At 28.6% G+C, this 21,384-nt stretch overlaps 1 protein-coding gene across 12 annotated transcripts in view; it reads left to right on the top strand.

Moving 5' to 3' along the window:
• LOC107442885 (coiled-coil domain-containing protein AGAP005037) overlaps positions 1-21,384 on the top strand; it is a 301,042-nt gene that overhangs the window by 103,919 nt on the left and 175,739 nt on the right. For all 12 annotated transcript variants that reach the window (XM_071182301.1, XM_071182305.1, XM_071182308.1 and 9 more), the window contains exon 2: positions 2,339-2,392. The gene's annotated coding sequence lies outside the window, so the exon portion shown is untranslated. The remainder of the gene's footprint in view (positions 1-2,338; positions 2,393-21,384) is intronic.

Below are 21,384 nucleotides of genomic sequence, written 5' to 3' on the forward strand. Positions count from 1 at the left end.
GGAGTTTTTAAAATTTTTAGTAGGCCTAGAAACTGTTGAAATAGATATTGATAAAAGGAAACAATTAGTATGAAACGGGTTCAAATGAAATGATTTTATTTTTGTAAGATTGATTTGAATGTCTTATTTTTGTAAGTTTCTAAAATTTTTAGAAACCTAGAAACTATTGCAATAGACATTGAGGAATGGAAGCAATTAGTATGAGACTGGCGTCATTTAAAGTTATTTTATTTTTGGGAGTTTTTAAAATTTTTAGTAAGCCTAGAAACTGTTGAAATAGATATTGATTATTGAAAATAATTAGTATATTATGAACGTAATAAGAAAAAGCGTTAGCATATTTATCGCCTTTTATTTTTTTTGTGTCTAATTATGAAATTCTTAATAATATTAGAATCTCATGAAATAGATATCAATGAATGAAAACATAATAGATGAGATGATTGCGATGAAAGAATATTGATAATGTGTAGTGTTTTTATTTTTGTCAGTTTTTGAAATTTTCAGTAATAATAAATATTGCCGAAACAAATATTGATGAATGAAAACAATCAGTATGATCTGCGCGTTTTAATTATAATGTTTTAATAATAATTTATTGTCATTTTGTTTTGCGAGTATCTGAAATTTTTTGAAATATAATCTGATGAAATAATATCAATAAAAAGAAATTAAATGCATAAGATGAACGTGATAAAAATAGATTAATAATTTTCGAATATACTAATTTTCTAATTTTCTGAAATTTTCAGCAATATTTAATGACGTGGAAATCGATATTAATTAATAAAAATAATTAATGTAAGAATAATGTGATTAAAGAAAGTTGATAATTTCAAATCATTTCAATTTTGTGAGTTTCGGAAATGTTCACTGTCATTAACCTGTTTAAATAGATATTGATGGATGAAAACAATTAGTTATATTATGAGCGGGATGAAAAAAAAGATTAAAATATTTATGTCCTTTGTTTTTAGTCCGCCTCTGAAATGTTTAGGAATTATGAAATACATTAAAATAGAAGTCGACGAAAAAACTAATTACTACGAGATGATCGTGATTAAATAAGGTTGACGTATTTAAATCATTTTATTTTTAAGTTGTAAGCTTTTAAATACCAGTAAAAGCTTTCATTTTTTTCCAATTCACTGTTAATTAAAGGGTTTGTTACGGAAATTACTCTTGATTTACCAAATCTAACGCTATCGTTTGGTCGAAAAATTGTCATCAATAAATACAAACTCAGTGAAGATAAGGCTTAAAATTTTATATGTTATCAAAACAAATGTCAGATAACAATGGAATTATATAAATACTCAAACTTTAAATATCCTTAAAATAATACTCATTTAAAGCATTTTTTTATTGGTGTAAAAATCATTCGGAAAAAATAGCTTTAAAATACAAATTTTTGCGACGAAAATGTTTAAAAAAATATTCCTGACGAAATATTTTTAAATCCTTTTTAAATATTAAAAATGCTGAAATGTTGCATTTTAAAAATTGAATGCATTTTTAAATATGCATATTATCAAATACCCTGCTCATTATTCGATTGAAACTTGAGGAATGAAAAAAGATATATTTCCCCCCTTCTTGAAATAAAGGAAACATTATCAGATTTTTTGAATGCGCATAAAAATGACACTCACAATGTTCTGCATTTTGCATTAAAGTAGAAAAAAGATATTAAGATAATTGCTTGAAATAGTATTTATTTATATAAGTTTAAAAAAATAAATCTTTCTTTTTGAGCTTGGAAGATAATGCATAAATAAGGGATTATTTGTAGTCAAAATGATGAGAAAAATAATCATTAATAAGTTCTTAAAATCTTTTTTAATCAAATTTGTTTTTCTTCTATGTAAATGTCAAGATTTAATCAAGACATCAGCCGTAAAAATAAAAAGGTGATAATGAGATAAATAAATGTCACGAGAAATTAAGATTGCCATTTCAAAAAACGCATTTTTCGTGTTAATATTTCATAAATATGAGTTTTAATTTTTTTAATAAACAACATTGCAATTTTTATATGCAATTTTAATCCCATTTCAAAAACTTTAAAAAAATATTATTCAGTTATTTTACGATGTGTTTATTCAGTACCGTAATAATATTTAAAGAGCTTATTAACAATATCAAAAAGCTAATTCTCTAAAAAAAATACTTTGGAAAAATAAAAAAGGTAAATTATGAAAGATACGATTTTTACAGACCTTATTGAATTTATGTTTGTCGCTTGAGAGTATAAGACCATGTTGATTATATTTCACAAAATTTACATTATTAATTTATAATAGTCAGAAGTTCTGATAATACATTTTTCTAATTACAGTCGCAGTGCTGATCACTAGTTGAAGCCCCTGTATCTCCAAGAAGAGCTTGAATGGTGAGTAAAGTGGCATAATTATGATTTGATTTAATCAATAAATTAATTACAATATTAATTACAATTTGAGAAACCTCAAACACTTCTTATTTAAAATAATTCTGGGAAAGGTGTCCAATTACGAAAGATTAAAACTTTAATTTTAGAATGCAAAAGTAAAGGATAAAAAACAATTTTTTTTCTATTCGATGAGACTGAATTAGATATCCTTATTATTTTAGTATTTTTTGTACTTTATATTATTATTAGGTATATACTTTATTATTATTAGATGTATACTTTATTATTATTAGTTAGACATTTTATTTTATTTAGTTACCATAACCTTATTTTTTGTCGTCATATACAAAAAAGCCTGATATACCCCAATTTTTACAGAAGTAATTTCCATAGCCGAATGATTCATTGAATCATTCAAACTAAAATGATTATGGTATAAAATGGTAAAAGATTATGGTATAATATTTTGTGGTAAAAATGAATTTTACAATAGAATATATTTGACAGATATTGCACTCAAATCCTTGGTATTTAATACCGTAATTTCATCCTGATTTTTTTTTTAAATGAAAGGAAAACAATGCTGATTCAAGTGAAGCAAAGTAGCGAAAATAATGCATGATTTGTTTCTTTATCTAAATTGTAAATGAAATTCGAATTTGGTGAGGCATAGATGACAGAATAGTTAAGAGTTCAAAATATCATATGTGGTGTAAGTCAGGTGAACTGGCTCTGAATGCTTGTTTGCAATCACTTGCTTGTAGATTTTTATGCAAGTCATAAGTTTAAAAATTCCATTTGAAGATTAGAAGATCACCCTGCATTCAGGTTAGGAATACATAGTGAAAATCTCTCATAAAAAATTGCACCATACTTGCAAGAAAGAAACTTCGGCTCATCAAAGTTCTTACATACTTTGGTTTGGATATTTTGGATCCTTTTAAATTATAATAATAACACTAGATTTGCGTGCAGACTATGCACTTTTTAAGAAATTAAAAAATGTTCGGAAGAAACAATGTCCTCCTCTTCAATGAATATGAAAAAATAGCCAGTATGCTACTTTGCCAGTATGTAAAAAAAGATCAAGATTTTGCTTATGATAGGCAGATAATGTAACAGCATGGTATTAAAAACCATATTTTGCTCTTAATTTCACCAAAAAGTCATTACCAAATCGTTACGGAAAAACTATCATGCTTTTTGGTGTTCCCATTCAACCAGGAATACGGTAAGTTTTACCATACTCTGGTAGATTTGACCATATCTTTTCCTTCAGTGTACTTTCAATTTAACAGTATTTTTATTCTAACACTTATATTTAAAATATTTGTCCCGTTTATTGCCGGACTCTGTGAAAATTCGGCACTCAGGGGGCCAATACTTTAAACCGTAAAATTTTACGGAACAAATAAAATCTGATATGCCATAATTTTTACAGTAATATTTACTAAACCACTGCATTTAAATGAATATTGATGTAAAAATTATGATATAGGACTTTACTGTACAAAATAATTTTACGGATGCAACACTCACGTTTCCAGTACTTTTTTCAGTAGTTTTATTCTGAATTTTTTACAGTGTAGGTTCTCCAAAAATTCGAATGCATCTCTACTGTAATTGAATACCATATATTAAGCATAGGCGAAGAAAGAACAATAAATAATACGAAGGACTTCAGATAATATTAAAAATACATTTCACTATTTCAAAACTTCTTTGATTCTGTTTTATCTTCAATTTTAATACTTCCTGTCAAAGAGAATAGAAATAGCAAAATATCCTATCGGGTCTCGGAATCTCGATAGAATCTCCCTCCCCGAAACTTTAACCGCCATCTTATTGCTCTTTTGACTTTCTCAAAAAACTGCTCCAGTCTCTAGGCTGCCGGAATTTATCTTCTACTCAGCGCCTTTTCCGATTTTTTCCTGCCTTCCGGAAACAGAGAGAAAGACCGAGTCGAGAAAAGATTTTCCCAAAAAAAGGAAAAAAGGTTTTTGGAAAACAAGAATGTTGAACCTTTTTTTTTATTTATTCATTTCAAAAACACCTTCACACTTAAAGAACAGTTCTCGAATATCGAAGGATGTAAAAATAAAGTCTTAAAATATCAGACTCTGGAGATTTGAAGAAGGTTCTGAAGAATATCTATGAAGAAGAATGACGTTTATTTGAATACATATTCATATCAGACTGTGAATGTTTGACATATATACATATACTAAAAGGATTCTATTGATAATTATTACTTTTGAAATCGTATTTGTCTTTTTGAGAAACTAGTTTTTTCCTAGTTCAGAAGCTCCTTTTTTAGTCAAAATACTCAGCACCAATTCCGATTTATATTTGTTTAAAATTTTCTCGATTAATAAAATAAATTTCAAAAATGTATTTGTGCAGAGTTGGAAATCTCTTGGAAAAATGGTAAAATAAATATTTATTTAATTGATATTTTACCTTATTCAAACAAAACTGTTAAATAACCATAAATGAAAAGGTATTCAAAATGTTAACTGTGAGAATTTCCGTTTATTAACTACTTTCTCCTTATATGGTACCTTACCACTGAGTACCTTACAGCTGGGTACACATTATAGCTGAGAGGGCTAATCTATCAATATCATTACCGATAAGTCGCAGTGTTCACACAACAATATTTTCCCCATTCCCTTCAACGCACGAAGAGTTTCTAGTGTCCTGCTCTCCACAGCTTGTGACCCTGAACCATTAGAATACAATATTCTCATTCACGCATAGATGGCAGCACTAGAAAGCTGCGTATTACAGTAAAATCTAGTATTCCCCATCTCTTATGATAGGCGAAAAAACCAGATACTCTAATTTAGTGATGGGGAAACTACGGCCCGCGGGCCAAGTCCGGCCCGCGGAAAGGTTTAATCCGGCCCGTTTAAGAGTGCCGTCGTGAGAATGTTTGAACGCGTTCTTACTTCGTAATGTGACGACCCGCATAAAAACTACCTGCGGCGATATTCAAAACACAATAGTATTCTGGACAAATCCATCCGACCTAAACAGATGACTCATCTTCGCTCGAAACTCACAGACACTCTGTATTATTCAAAAGTTCGTTGGTTAAGTGCTGGAAAAGTATTTGAAAGAATTTGGGATTTAAAAGACGATATTGTGAATTTTCTTCTTGATAAAGACATTTATAATCAATTTGACGTCTTAGAAAACGAAACGTGGCTTTCTGATTTCGCTTTTTTCACAGACCTCCTCGTACACATGAATATACTTAATCTCAAATTGCAAGGGAAAAATCAGTTTCTTCACGATATTTGGCAATACCTGAAAAGTTTCAAATTACAGTTATTATTATTTGCTAATCAGATCTCTAAATCTGATTTTTCTCATTTTCCAAGAATACAATCTTTAAAATTCACTATATCAAACAATAAGATTAAAAAATACGAAATTAATTTGAAAAAACTATCTTCAGAATTTGAAAGGAGATTTCAGGACTTTAGAAAAATTGAGACCCCATTCAATGTTAATTACGAAGAAGTTGATGCAAAATTTCAACTTGAGTTAATAGAACTGAACTGTAATACTCTCCTGAAATAAACTTTTCATACAGTACCATTACTAGAATTTTATAAAAATTTAAGTCCAGAAAATTTCCCAAATCTAATTACTCATGCAATGAAGATAATGACAATGTTCGGCTCATCTTATATATGCGAACAAATCTTTTCAACAATGAAGCTTAGGAAAACTTCTTTAAGAAACAGAATTACAGATGAGCACCTGTCATCAGTTTTAAGAATTTCTGCTTCGCAAATGGAACCGGACTATGATGAAATTTTGAAGAAACAGTCTCAATTTCATTTTTCTCATGCACCATCAACCAGTAATGACACCAGAAAATAAAGTGATAATACTCAAGAACATCAAGAACTACACTAAATTCATTTTATATTTTGTGTTTATAATTTTCTTACCTTTTGCTTTTTTACTATTAAAATAATAAGTGTATGTAATAATATATGCATATGTTTATAGAACATATAAATTTTTTAACGATTAAGCATTACTCTTTGGCCCGCTACGATTGTCTAGTTATTACAAATGGCCCGTCTTAAAAAAAGTTTCCCCACCACTGCTCTAATTAAACGACATTCTAAGTTTCATTTGAGAAAACGACTCAACAACAACCTAATTCCAATGCCCGTTACCTAATTAAGAGCCTTGCTTCAATTTCCAGTTAAATTTCTTTTTTTACGGATTTGAAGCCATGATAGTTGTAAATGGTTTTAAAAAAGGAATTTTTGTGATCATGATCTTAAACTATACCTGTTGTAAATGGTCAAAAAAAAAACAATTTTTTTTGTGTTCATGGTATCCTCTCAAATCCCCCCGAAAAGGTACTTTAAATATTCTTTTAAACTATACATAATTATTAACACAAATAACTATGCCTAAAAATACATAATTATTTTAATTATTATTAAATAATTATTTTAATTATTTATTTAATATTAGCATAAAAAATAAATTACTGTATGTTATTAATTGTTATGTTACTAACTAGTGATAGTTATTTATTAATTATATTATGCCATTACTCGTACTATTTCTTTTAATTATTATTAATTAGTTATCAATTAGTTCTTATTTAGGTACTGGATACTGCTTCCGAATGGTTAGTTACTGTTTTCCCATCATTTTACTTTCAACGTAAAACATCCTTGATGGCAGACTGTTTGTTAATCTCGATAGCAGTCTATAATTTTCATTTCTTTATCCTAATTCTTTTTTTCTAATCTGTATCTTTAGATTCACTTCAAAATTGCAAGAAGACCGAATTTAATTTTTAGGGAAACTGCGCATGAACTGCACTAAGCATCAAGCTTAGTAAAAATCTTATAACAATCAAGAAATCTATCTTATTTATAATATTTGTCCATGTATCTCAATCATATTTACAATTAAAAAAATTTTAACAGGCCGAATTCATATTTCCTTTATTATTTTATCTTTACTTTTTTTCCGATGTTCTAACAAATTAAAAAGAATGAGAAAAGAAACAACGTTTATTAACTCAAAAAAATCTGATTCTAAGCTATCTTTTGATTAATTTTTAAATGTTTTCAAACCAAGAAAATTTGAGAGCAAAAATAATTTCCGCAATACTTTTAAATATATATATATTTTTTTCTACGTATAGATATAGAAGTAGCGAGATTTAAAAATACTTTCCTTTTCTTACAAATAAAAAAAAAATCAAATGTCGTAAAATGTTTTAAACACATCAAGAGCAATCACGTTAAAAAGGTTTTTTATACATAAAAATACAAAGAAGGTATATTTTGCTTTCTCAATGTTTATAAAAAGATGATAATGCTAATTAATTAAAAATTTCGACAAATCAATTTTCTCTAAATGGAGGAAAGTTCTTTTTTAAAAGTTTTTCTGCAATTTAGTTTTTGTTTTTTTTTTGATTGAAAAGAGCAGCCACTCATATTTTAATTTACCTATACAATTTAATTTTTTTATGAAGCAAAATCCATTTGAAATAATTAGATATTTGTTAAGATTTATATTTCAAGCTTTCTATGCAGAATTTTTCTGAATTGTAGTTTTCTTTCTTTCTTTTTTTAAAAAAATAGAAAAGTTAATGTACCAAAAGTTAATAAACCGAAAGTTAATGTACCATTAAGCTAATATACCACTTTAAAGTTAATGCCTCATTTAAATTGGGCTAGCTCAATAACTCTTATTATATAATTTATAAACATATTAAAGTAGAGTCTTTGTGAATATCTTTGCATGAATATATGTGCATTGTGACTATTAGAAATAATCAGAGATTTGTTTAGCTTTATATTTTACGCTTTCTATACAGAATTTTTCTGAATTTAAGTTTTTCTTCTTCTTTTTTGTTAATAATAGAAAAGTTAATAAACCGAAAGTTAATGTACCAAAAAGTTAATGTACCACTTTAAAGTTAATGTTTCATTTGAAGTGGGCTAGCTCAATAACTCTTATTATAAAATTTATAAGCATATTAAAGTAGAATGTTTGTGAATATCATTGTATGAATATATGTGCATATTAAACCTGACCGTGCACTGAAATAAGTCGCTTGAGAATTTTGGAGACACAAATGTACGAATTGTAACAAGCGCATTGATATGTAATGTAATGAATTTTAATGATAATGTAATTAATTTTAATGCTCAAGGGATATGCTTTGCCTCTGACAGATATGACAAAGGAATCTGATTTCAATCTTAGTGGGTAAATAAACAGCGCTACTGTATACATAACTCATTTGATTAAAATATTTATTTAATTAATTAAAAACTGCTTTTTAATCTACTTATTTTTACTGAAAGATTTAATTAAACTAGTTTTCTTCTAGTATCTCTTCAATTCGCATATTTTATTAAAAGTTTTTTTTTAACCATTTTAGCTCATTTTAACATCTTCAATTCAATGTACATGTTTTACTAAAATATATGAATGCCATAAAATAAAGAAAAATGAAACATGTCCGCACCAGCTCGTTGTACGCTGGAGGGGTCACGAAGATTAAGACTCCATAATTTCATGACCAGGGGCCTGATTCTGGCAATGTAGTCAGCACTGTGCACAGGCCACCTTTACTTCCCAGACAAGCTGGTATTCATCGATATGAAGCTGGGAAGGCTTCAAGCAAATACTAGGCATCTTCTGAGGATCTTTAAACTTCGAGTGTTGCATATTTGGAGAAATTTTTTCCTACAAATGACTCTGATACCTGTACAAATACATCCTAAGACTATACAATGATACATAACATATTTTAACGATTTACTTCAACTTTCGTTTCTTTTTATTTAATAGAAATAACTTTTCAAACTTAACTAAAGTGGAAATATATTTTAAGAGAACTTCTGAAATTGATAAGCTTTAGCACGGATATTCTGGTAAAATTACCCTACTGTATGATAATGAAATAAAAATGTAAAAAAGAAACTGGTATAAAAGAAAACAAAAGAAACAACATAAATCTGGTAAAAAATCAAATTATACGATACTCAATTCATTCATTTGGTAATATTTTCATTTTTATGGTAACGGTTTACTAAAAATTCTCTTTTACCAAAAACATTACCGAATTTTATCACATTTACCAAAATTCATCGCGAATTTTGAAATAATATTATTTTGTTTATTTTGTCAAAATTATTACCAAAGCGCTTCGGTAAAATTTACCGAGCTTTCGAGTGTTCCCAAAGATCCAGAAACACGGTAATATTCTGGTAATTTTGACCATATATTTTTTTCTCAGAAAGGAATTGACTATTTAGAACTGCAACTTGATAATTTAATATTAAAATTTTATTTTTAATCTATCTATAACTGTTAATTTGAATTAATTACTTATTTACAATTCCTATTCAAGTAAGGAATTGGAATAAAATATCATTTTTAAGAGTAAAACTACGTTCCATGAAATATTTCGATTTTCTTAATATCTTTCTAAACAACGAATCTAGCTTCAGGTGATATTTTATTGAATATCCTTCGATAGTTAGAAAAACAATAGAACCTTATTGCAAAAGCTATCAAAGTAAGACACGCTTTAAAATATTTACCAAAAAAAGGAGCTTAAATTATTCATGATATCCATTGTTTCCCGAAAATATGAGACGCAAAAGAAAAAATATATTCTAACAAAATTCAGGTCCAAAATTTCAATACTAATTTATTAAACAATATCAAAAAAGTACCTCGAGGAAAAAACTATTTTTTGACTTATGAATTGGGCTTTGTTGACGTTAACGAAATTTTTGTTTCAAAGGTTTGTCAGTATTCCTCGGGGGTGAGAAAACAAATGATGTTCGCTGTAATCTAATGGCTTTGTGTATTTTTTATGACGTCATTTTATTTCAATTTGTAGTTTTATAATAAATACGTCAATTGATAAAGTTTAATATATTGATACTATTCTTTTACCCAAAGTTATGTTAATCTTAAAAGAAGATAAAGTAAGATTCGGTTGGATTTAACCTTTAAAATATCGGCAATTTTTTCTAAAATTAAAAAAGTAAAGGAAAAGAAGCAGTTTGTACTATAATAGAAATGCTCTGTAAAAAGTGCCTGTTTTTAGAGAACTGGTGCTTTTAATCGTAAAATTCATTTTTGCCGAAACATGTTTCGCAGCAAAAAACCTGATATACTGCAATTTTTACAACAACAATTACCTTAAAGTGGAACCAAATCAAATAAAAAAACTACTACAGTAAAATGTATGGTATAATGTTTTGCGGTAAAAATAGATTTAACGGTAAAATGGATTTTATGGATGACACTTTATACCGTAATTTGACGCGGAATTTCTTACAATGTGACATAAAATCTCACGGGACAAAACATTGTCCCTTCTTAGAGAAATCATGAAAAGCTTAAATTAATTTATGTTTTTTTAATCATTTTTACTAGGTTTTTTACTATAATTGGGCCTTTTATTATAATTCAGCTGAATATTTACGTAAACCAGCATGTTAATTTTAATATTCTGGATGGCTAGGTGTGGCCTTTTAATCATAAAATTTATGATTAAATTTAATACCCCCTCTTTTTAAGTTAACAACAGTAATGTTTATTGGGCTAGAAGTACGTATATCTGGTATTATTTGGCCCACAAAATCACCTGACTTTAACTCCTTTTGTAGGCTAGTTTTGAACAGCATCAAAATGGCAAATTCGTATTCTCACATTTTTGTGGATTTACCTCGATCAAATCCTCAGCAAGTGGCCGAAACTAGGTGCGATCTATCTACAAAACCATTTGGAATCCTTACTCACCTTAATCCAAGTCCATTTAAGGACTTCAAGTAGAATTTCAAGATATTACAACGCGCTTTTCATGATGACTAATTACTCTAGTATATTAATTGTTTCCTGTTGTGTTGTAACAAAAACCAGGGAATTTACCTTGTACCATTCTTGGGTATCTCCAGTCGTGTGTGTTGGAGCAACATCCTGCTCCCTCAAGAAACTTTCGTTATCCTGATATCTTAACGCCAACCGACGGAGTTAACGAGTTTTTGTTTTGTTTTAACTATGTCTACTTTGTCAAAGTTATTTCTCTTTACTCTTTCAATTTTTTTTTCAAACAAAGCTGTTCGCTTGCATTTAGAAAGATTTGCAGTTTCCAAAGTTATTTGTATTTTTGTTTTACACAATAAAGATGCTCTGATTATTATCGAGTAGTTAGAACAAAAGGGAAAAAAAATCAAAAACACTTCAAATATTTATTGTTTTCAAACAAAAGTGCAAATGCAGAGGTAAATAAATTGAACCCCAGGAGATTTGCTTCATTAGTTGTCAATTTGCGCAACTTGTAATTCAATAACTTAGCTTATTTAATAAATGAAAAATTGATATTAAGTTAATTAAAACAAATGAGATCATACTCAAGATAAAGAAAGATGCACCTCGAGGAAATCAATAATGCAACAGCTCAAATTAGCATTTTGTCGAGTACTTACGAAATTTTTTTTCTATTTCAGTATTTTATTTAAGCCTTAGTTGAAGAATTCTTTAAGATCTTCGAACAGAAATTATTTCTGTTTCTTAAATAGTGTAAATCCATACCTTTGATTTATTTATGTGTTTTTAATCTTGTTACACTGCAAATAGACTATTTGAATAATAGCGGCCAACGTTTATTTCTTAACTTTTAACGGATCTTTTTCAATCGTTGTAAATAAAATATTAAAAACTATTTAAATTGTAAAAATGTAGGATGGTTGATTGGTTGATTGTAAATATTTCATTGAACACCTTTATAAATATAATGATTATTTAATATGCCAATATATTTTTTACGTATTGAAACATTTTTAACAGCTTAACTGTTGGAAATGGAATGCTTAGAGTGTTAAAAACTATTTGTTTTGAAAAAAGTTTCACGTATAAACTTAAACTTGCTATTTATATGTATACCCTCCAACTTATGAGGATTTTGAAAATAATTTTTTCTAGTGGTAGCGAACCAAAGTAGAAATTTTTAAAGCAAATGGATCTCTCATAAAACTTTTATCAGAACTTAAGAATCTAGCTATATGGCCTGCACTTTTATAAGTAATAGTGGACAAGTTACGCTAAAATTAATTTTTTTTAAATATTAAGACATTAATTTTGCTACCGTCTGAAAAGAAGATTTCTGAAACTACGGAAATTCCGTAGCAGTTGGAGGGTATGTATATGTATTAACAATAGTTAGTGAAGCGCATAAAAAAATATTTAATTGTTAAATCTGAAACGAAAATGCTCTAGAATTATAGAATAGGAAAACATGTTATTAATACTTCTAAATGTATAAGCCAATCAAGTAATCAAAATTTTTATATGAGCAAAAACTAAAGAAATCGATGCATTTTTGTGTGCTCTTGTTTTTATAGTATATAAATAATTTAAAAATAGTAAAAAATCGAATTTGTTTTCATTAATAAAAGGAAAAGTAGAATTAAAAGATGAAATGCTTATGCAAAATTCTGACTCTTTTCAGACTAACTAGAACATTGAAATTTCCATTCGAACTCCTCCAATTAGAACATACCTAAAGAATAAATAATATAAAGACAAAGTTTACGCATTTTAATTTGTCGGACTGAGTTTAAAATTTGTATTTATAATCATGAAATGATGGTCAGAAAACGATTAAAATTTCAATGATTTTCTGACCTCTTCTGTAATCATTATAAACAGAATTTATCGTCATTTTATGGCCAATTAGAATTTATCAAATATTAGATTTCCGACCATCAGGTGTGCTCAAATTTAAACGGGAGCTCTGCGCTGACTGACATTAAAAGTTTTAATCGTTTTTAACTGCCAAAAGCTGAATTTACCATTACATTGCCATCATAATGAATTTACAGTAAATAAAAATTTCAATCACAGTCTAATAAATTAAAATGCTTAAACTTTGGTTGTTTTTATTATTTATCGGGGGCTCTGCGTTGGATGACAACACACGTTTCAATCGCTTCCTAATGACTTAGAGAAAAACTGTCATTTCTTTCGCTAAATAGACTTTACCGCCACTCAAAACCCTTAAAAAACCGTTAAAAAACCTTTTCGATGGAAACCAACTGATTGACACATTAATATAAAATGAAAGTATGAAAAAAAATTCATTAAAGTAGCCCCAAAATGATAAAGCAATTTTTTTCCCGATATAAAACTATAAACAAAGGCGCATCACTTTTAAAATAAACTTCTATCACCACAGAAAATACCCCCTAAAGCATTTAATGAAAGTAAGGCGTCCTTCCTTTCTCATTTTAAATCTGGTAAAATTAAAATTCCTCTCACCCATTAACTCTACTTCAAAAATGTGGTTTTAACCGTTTTTATTTTACACCATATAAAACTAGGCTCTATTTAAAATCAAACATTTATCCTGAATAATAATTTATTTCTTATATAGAAATAATGCTCGAAAATGCCATATATCTACCTAATTGGTAATTACCATAGGGAATTTAAAGGTTTGATTGCTTTTATATGTATTGCATTAGTTTCAAAATGTAATTAAGCAATCTAATTTATAAAATTCTCAATTTTCTCCAAAGGGAAATAAACCTTTTCGAATAAAAGCACAGTTTTCAATAGAATGAGTTATGTTGAATGGTGTGTCGAAATGAATAGAGATGTTTATAATAATGTAGAGCTAATTAGATATCTTTTAAATAAATATAATTCGAAATAAGAAATTTAATGCAAGATGGAAAATTGACATTTAAGCATTTGAGTGTTTAAAATTTCTATTTCCAGCTAATTTGAAGCATTTTTGACTGATACACTTGGTTGTACTGCAGAATGTAGTATTTTGGTTGGTAACCTGGTTGGTCCTCAAATGAAACACAATATGTTCTTTTTAAGTTATAGAATAAATAATTTAACTAAATTTACATTGGTTTTATTTTTGTTATTGTTTAACGTAAATTGCAAGTTTGATTAAAACTATCAGAAAATAAAATTTATCGTGGGAGCACCAAAAATTTGTGTAATTTTTACCGAAGTGCTTTGGTAATGAATTTGGTAAAATTTATATGATAAAATATGGTTTTATAATACATGAAAAAATTAGGTAAATGTGGTAAAATTTGTTAAGTTTCTCACGATACCTTAGGGCAAGAAGGGTGAACCAATGGCACGCGTGCCATTTATAGCACCCGACGCAATATTTTGGGCACACCACCGATCACAAAGTTCACTATGAAGCATATTAAAAATTAAATTAAAATTCACAAAAAACAAACAGAAAAAAAAACAATTATTAACAAAAGAATTAACAATTAATGCCAAAAAAGCAATTAATAACCATAAAAAACAATCTAACAATAAATGACTAGCAAAAAAAAAAAATAATAACAGTCCTGCCTAAGCTAACATCTTACAACCTAATATAAGTTATTTGTCATCTAATCTGCAATAACAGAAGTCACACTGATGTTACTTTGAGTTGAATTACGCGTATAACTAAGACATTGCAAAACGTTTTTTTTTTTTCCATACTGAATAAAGAGTTTTGAGTTGACGTCACTATTTTGTATTATTATTTTCCTAATAATCACGAAGTCAAAATTATTTGACGGCACGTCTATGACCTCATTAAACAATTTTTTAGAAAAAATGGCACGTTGGTGTATAAAGGTTCGCCACCCCTGCCTTAGGGTGTGGCACGAAAAACCTTTATTTGGTTAAATTACCTTTCCAGTTTTTAATCTTTTACTAAACGTGAGGTAATGCGAACTATAATTTTGAAAATCTGAATTTCTGGTAAACCATTACCATACGAAGGGAAAAATTACCACATGAGTGGATTAAATACCGTATATTTCGGTTTTATTAACAAGAAGTAGGGGTTTACTTCAAACAGAAATGTCAATATTACATAGAATGATATTTTTAACAGCATTTTTTTCTCTGCCACCTACCTATTCTTTTCGTGCTAAAGTAGCACGTAGCTCGAAGCTTCTTCTTTCAAGTACTCCTATCTTATCGTGTCAAATAACGTGCCTTCTTTCCTCCTGTCAATCCGTTTTTGCTAAGATCTTCTTTCATGCTATTTATCTATGTTATTTTGAGCCTCATTTTCTTTTCCCTTCAGTTTCCCAAGTGCAGGATTGCATTTGCTTGTTCTTAAAATGTGACTGAGCCACCTTCATCTTCAATTAATGATTTCGTCATTAATAGATTTAATATTAGCTTTCCTTAAAGCTAGCACCTTTAGCTTTGCTAACTTTCCTTAAAAGCTAGCGCAGCTTTTCTCACTTTCTCTATTTGATTTAATATTGGACTAGAAGAGTATTAGCATTATTTTTCTCATGACATGAGGTGCTAGTAACAAAAAAATGTCAAGAAAACGTTATTGTGTAATGCTAAAATTTTATTACAATTTGTATGAATACTATCACTCAAGTTCGAAAGCCTTTTCTAGGCACATAACCTTAGCTAGTCTGGAAATTGATTAGAATAAACGGCTAAAGTAAGGAATCAAGTATTTTCTACAATTTACCTAGGTAATGTGAATGAATTAACTTTTTTCGTATCATTAAAGTTCAAAATTTTATTTCCCTCATTCTATCGACTAATTTCGTGTTAGTTTGATTGTATTTATGGGTGTGATATTTTAAAATTCATTGAATAACAAATAAATGATGCCTTGTCAATTTACCTAATTTTAAACCATTTGTTTCTTTATATTATCGGTCTTAAAACCATTGATGATTTTATCAACTAATGTGTTGATTGTCGTGATTAAACAGCGGAAAATAAACGAATAATATTATGTTAATTTAACCATACATTATGTAATTTAACCTGTTACTCATCAGCCTTTTTCATTTAAAGAGTGCATAGTAGGTAAGGTCCAGATTATCTAGGTAATTGGAGAAATGAAACCCTGTTTTGGTGCTTCAATGGATCAACTAAGATAATTTGTTGATTATTCTAAGAATTCATTAGTTAAATTATAGATTATACTAAAAATTCACTAGTTAATTTGCAGATTATTCTAAAAATTCATTAGTTAATTTATAAATTATTCTACAAATTCATTAGTTAATTTACAGATTATTCTACAAATTCATTAGGTAATTTATAGATTATTCTAAAAATTCATTATTTAATTTGTAGCACCCTAGATAATCTACAGGACAATTGACTTCACACTTTCAGTGGTACGATTTGTTTAGCATAAAAAGAAAAATCAAATCATAACCAGACATTTTAACGTAAACGATCAGAAAATGCAAATAAAGAATTAACACTGAATGCATTAAGGGAAAGCGCTACTATTATCTTTTGAAAAATGTTTTTCTTTTTCCTTTGAACATATTATTGATCACGTGAAATTAAATAGGTACGATGTATTAATTTTTACATCATTAAATTTTTTTTAAAATTAAAATATTTAACAAAAGAATATAATTCATACTCAGCGCGTATATAACCAATGGCGTAAGTGTCTTCTGCTGAAATATTTGCTAACTTCATAGTTAATAATTCGAAGGACGAGTTAGAAATACCGTTATAAGCTGAACTTTTCCTTGGGTAACATTTTTATAACAGACTTTTCCATGGTATTGCTCGTGATAGGTACTTTATAAGTTTATAGAATTTTCACTGGATAACAACACAGTACAAAGAAAACCGAGAGGAACCTTCTTACATCAAACTCTTCTTTAGTGTTGTTTCTTGATAAGTACTTCATAAGTTTCTGGAATATCCCCTAGAGCAGTGTTCCCCAACCCCCGGTCCGCGGACCGGTACCGGTCCGTGGATCAAGTGGTACCGGGCCGCCCATTTCATTGAAACTGAATTTAAATTCCTAGGTTTATACCCCAAATTAAAAATGTTTGTGTTCCATTAAAATTTCATTTATTTATAAAAAAAAGGGGACCCCCGAAGGTAGTGACATTAATTTTTTAATGTTTTAAAAAGTAAAAAAAGAAAAGAAAACCACCGCAACTATTTTCTCTATCAATTAGTTTTAATAATAATAAAAAAAAACAATCATCATAACTGTAAATATCATAAATAAAACGCGAAAGCGCGGCGCGAAATTTACATTGGAACTAATAAAGAACTTTGTCTTCTCTCTCGATCGTGACTCATTGATTTAACGTTCTAGTCAATTAAAATGTTAAATCACTTAATATTTATTTTTTGGTGCAACTGTATTTTATTTTGAAGGCATGTTTAAATACAATTAAATAAAAATTAATAATCTAAAATATAAACAATCAACGTCCCCCCCCCCCGGAGGGCCGCTGAAAAATTATCAAACGTTGACAGGTCCGCGGTGATAAAAAGGTTGGGGAACACTGCCCTAGAGCACTAAATTAACTTGTTATTACCCATGCAGTGTTAAAAAAAAACACGTCTCTTTATCACACTCTCTTCCTATATTGGTTATCACAGAAAACGAACACGCAACTTTCTTTCTCCTCGTCAGATGGCAGCACTACACTATTTTGCCTCTTTCCGCGGTTTGCCTTGATTTGCCTTAGTAATCGCTTAATTTTACGTAACGTCAAGGCCGTAATTGAAAATAGTTTTTGATGTAATGGCGTTAATTTACAATCAGTGGCCGTGCATTTTACGAAAAAAAAAATTCTCAAAGCCTTTATTTTTATAGTCATCATAGTTTTACTGGTATAAGTGTATTTTGCTTGTCAGTGACTGAAACCCCTTTTGACCATAATTTAGCATTGCAATTTTTTCGAGTGATGCATTTCATGAAACGTAAAACTATTATACAGTTTCTCATTAATATAGAGAGATCATTTTTTTCTAAAGAAAGTAAAAGAAGGGGTTGTTATTTGAGGGGATAAAAATGAAGTTTTCCATAGTTTCAAACTTGTACTTAATTTAAATTTTTAAACAAAATATAATGATTTATTTAATTAAGGAAAATATATCATTACCCTATTTTTTCATATAATTCATGAATGAAAATTTATAAATTTCATTATTTTGCTTTATGCAATATGGTAAAAAATTATTATTTTTTTATGGTAAAAAATTATTATTTTTTTATCATCTTTATTTATTGCTTCAGCAATAAGATTAATTTGAAGTTATTTTGTTACTTTTTTTTCAAGTGTTCAATAGAATGATTAGAAGCAAGAAGGAAAAATATTACTTTTATTATTTCTGAAATATTTATATATTTTTGAAAAGCTATTATTATATTGTGTCTACTAAATATATAATTTTAATTACTAATTATTCTGTCAGTAAAAACATTCTTTTATACTCAAATATAATAAACGAAATGGAATTTTTATCTTTATTATTCATTTCTTCAGAGAATTAAGCATATTTCTTTGTTTGGTGAAGATGAAAAAAAATACTAGGAAACAAAACCTTGAATATAAATATTTATGAAACCTTTGTTGGCTTAAGAATTCTATTCAAATGTTCTAAATATTGAATAGGCCTCTTCTTTTAAATGTTAACTTTAAAAATTTATTTTATGACTCCATATATTTTTTTACACAAAAGCGAAATTTCAAGTGCTAAAATTTGTTTAAATCCTCATATAAAATTAAACAGGAATATGTAAAAAGAATCCAACTTTTGTTAGCTAATGAATGAATTTAAAAAAATTAATATGTTAGAGAGAAAATATATGTCACAAAAACCAAACTTGTGTACTTATTTAAAAATAACCATTTTTCTGCATAAAGAAGAAATCTGTGTTTATTTTGATTTTATCTTAGTGGCCTTTGTCTTTCAAATATGTCATTTTTTTCTCCCAAAATAATTATGAAGAATAGCAAAGGCAATTTTTAAAATTTTTTTACTGTCACGAATTTAAAGTCAAATATATAGTTACTAGAAGCATTTACTAAGTAGAAATATTCTTGAGTTATTTCAGCCAAGCGGATGATTTTTTATTGGAGCAATTCTAAGTAGTTTAGCGTTTTAAACTTTAGAAAAATTGTAAAATTTTAATTGAGACGAGAATATGATTGCGTTAAGATTTTTAAATGAAATAAATAAAAAAAAGTTCAGGCCTCTACAATCGTTATTTTTATATATTTCATAACTGTCGTTGGATGGCCAATCCAGTTTTGAGTTTGCGACTGCTAATGTTCAACTCCGTAGATTTGTAAGCTTAAACCCAATCCAGAAAACAAATGAACTCCTGGATCAGGAGTTGAGCGAAGTGTGCCTTCGTGAAGAACTTTTTGATGGAACTACACGCATTTGGAGGGGAGAATTACAAAACCTCCCACGGTTAGCCTGACGTCAAGGGGATTCTAACCCACGATCCGTCTACCACGGAGGATAGTTTACGAGAACGCGAACACTGTGGTCGGTACGAATTGAGTGCCACCAACAACCGCTGGAATTTGAACCAGATTCTACCTCATTGGGAGGTGAGTACGCAATCACCTGAGCCGCAGCTGTGCAATTAGCATTTGAAAACAAACGTCCATCTCGTGCTACTATATCCAGATCGCTTAGAGAATTTCTCGAAAATCGTAATTCTCAGGAATTGTTTTAGCCCATCAAATCATTTTTAATTATTGGTCAATTATTGGTCAATCCAAATGCATGTACAGGCTAGGGGCAGAATAAAATTTAGACAGACGAAAAAAAAAGTAGATAATGTTAAAAGTATGGTAATGATATAATATCAAAGGGAATAAAATATAAAAAAATATGTTTAACATTCATAATCAGTATTATGAAATAAAAGTCAATTTTATACTAGCCTCTTCAGATGGCTTGTAGAATTTCACAAAGATTGAAACTCTCAAGATAAAGAGTGCACCAGAAGTCCATTGTCATGTGTAATGTCTGCCATGCACAAAAAAGTTCTGTGCTGATAATCGTTTAACAAACCAAAAGAAATAGAAGAAATTTCACATTGAGTGTATTCCCATACATAAAGTTATTCTTGAACTGCGTGTTGAAAAAAAATTACAGTTGGGTTTCCAGTAATCAAACTGAGCATCAATAAAAAGGAACGTGTTGGGATCAGTAAAGAAGCACTTAAGCAACTTATATAAGATGGCAATCGGAATATTTCTAAAATTTTAAATGGTGATGAAACGTATATATATTTTCTTCTAACGTACCAACTCCACGAAAATGTAAAATATGAGTCTATGAAGATGATCCTTAGTCAACAATGATGAAAAGAGAACCAGACATGAAAAAAGTTGTTGTTGTACATCCCCAAGATCAGCAGAACTAAATTAGAACTAAAAATGTCCAATAACATCACAGAATTGTCCACCATATCTTGTCTGGTAATCCCCAGGCAAACAAGGAAGTGATCAGGAGACGCCTGCTCATTGTAGCACTTTACAAGTATCAAAGCACCGGGAAACACCTGATATTTTAAAGATCTTAAATGATCACTGAGAAAGTGAGCAATGTATGCTATTTTCTCCAGAAGGACATGCCTGGTCAAAGCCATCAATTTGGATGAACTACCTTACTAAATGTACCAGTTCAAAATTCCTCGGAAAAAAGAGTTTGAGAGGAAAAATGTTCTACTAAGAGAATGCATGATTTAATTCAGCGAAATTGACTGCTAAGTTTTTGAACAAAAACATAATTCTTTAAAAATTGTTTTTTTTTATTATAGTGTTAAAATACTTCTCCTATTCACATGATCTACCTATAGGTGACTTATTATAAATCTTTTTTTTCATATATTATTTAAAAAGATCTAACGGTAGTATCGTTTTCATACTAAGAAAAAGATTGATGGGACTATAAATATATTTTTCATGATTCCAGGAGATGAATTGCTTGAGATTATTATTCTTATAAAATTCTTTTCAAGAAGAGCATTATTGGCTAAGACTATTTCAACGCTTCTGCAATTTTGTAAAAAGAAAAAGAAACGTTAAAAACTATGGACCAAAAATTTCAAATTGACAAATGTGGTATATTTTGGTAATTTTATTATTATATTTTAAAGCATGACATAAAAG

The sequence above is a fragment of the Parasteatoda tepidariorum genome, chromosome 6, assembly GCF_043381705.1.
Source record: "Parasteatoda tepidariorum isolate YZ-2023 chromosome 6, CAS_Ptep_4.0, whole genome shotgun sequence".
NCBI classification, from domain to species: domain Eukaryota; kingdom Metazoa; phylum Arthropoda; class Arachnida; order Araneae; family Theridiidae; genus Parasteatoda; species Parasteatoda tepidariorum.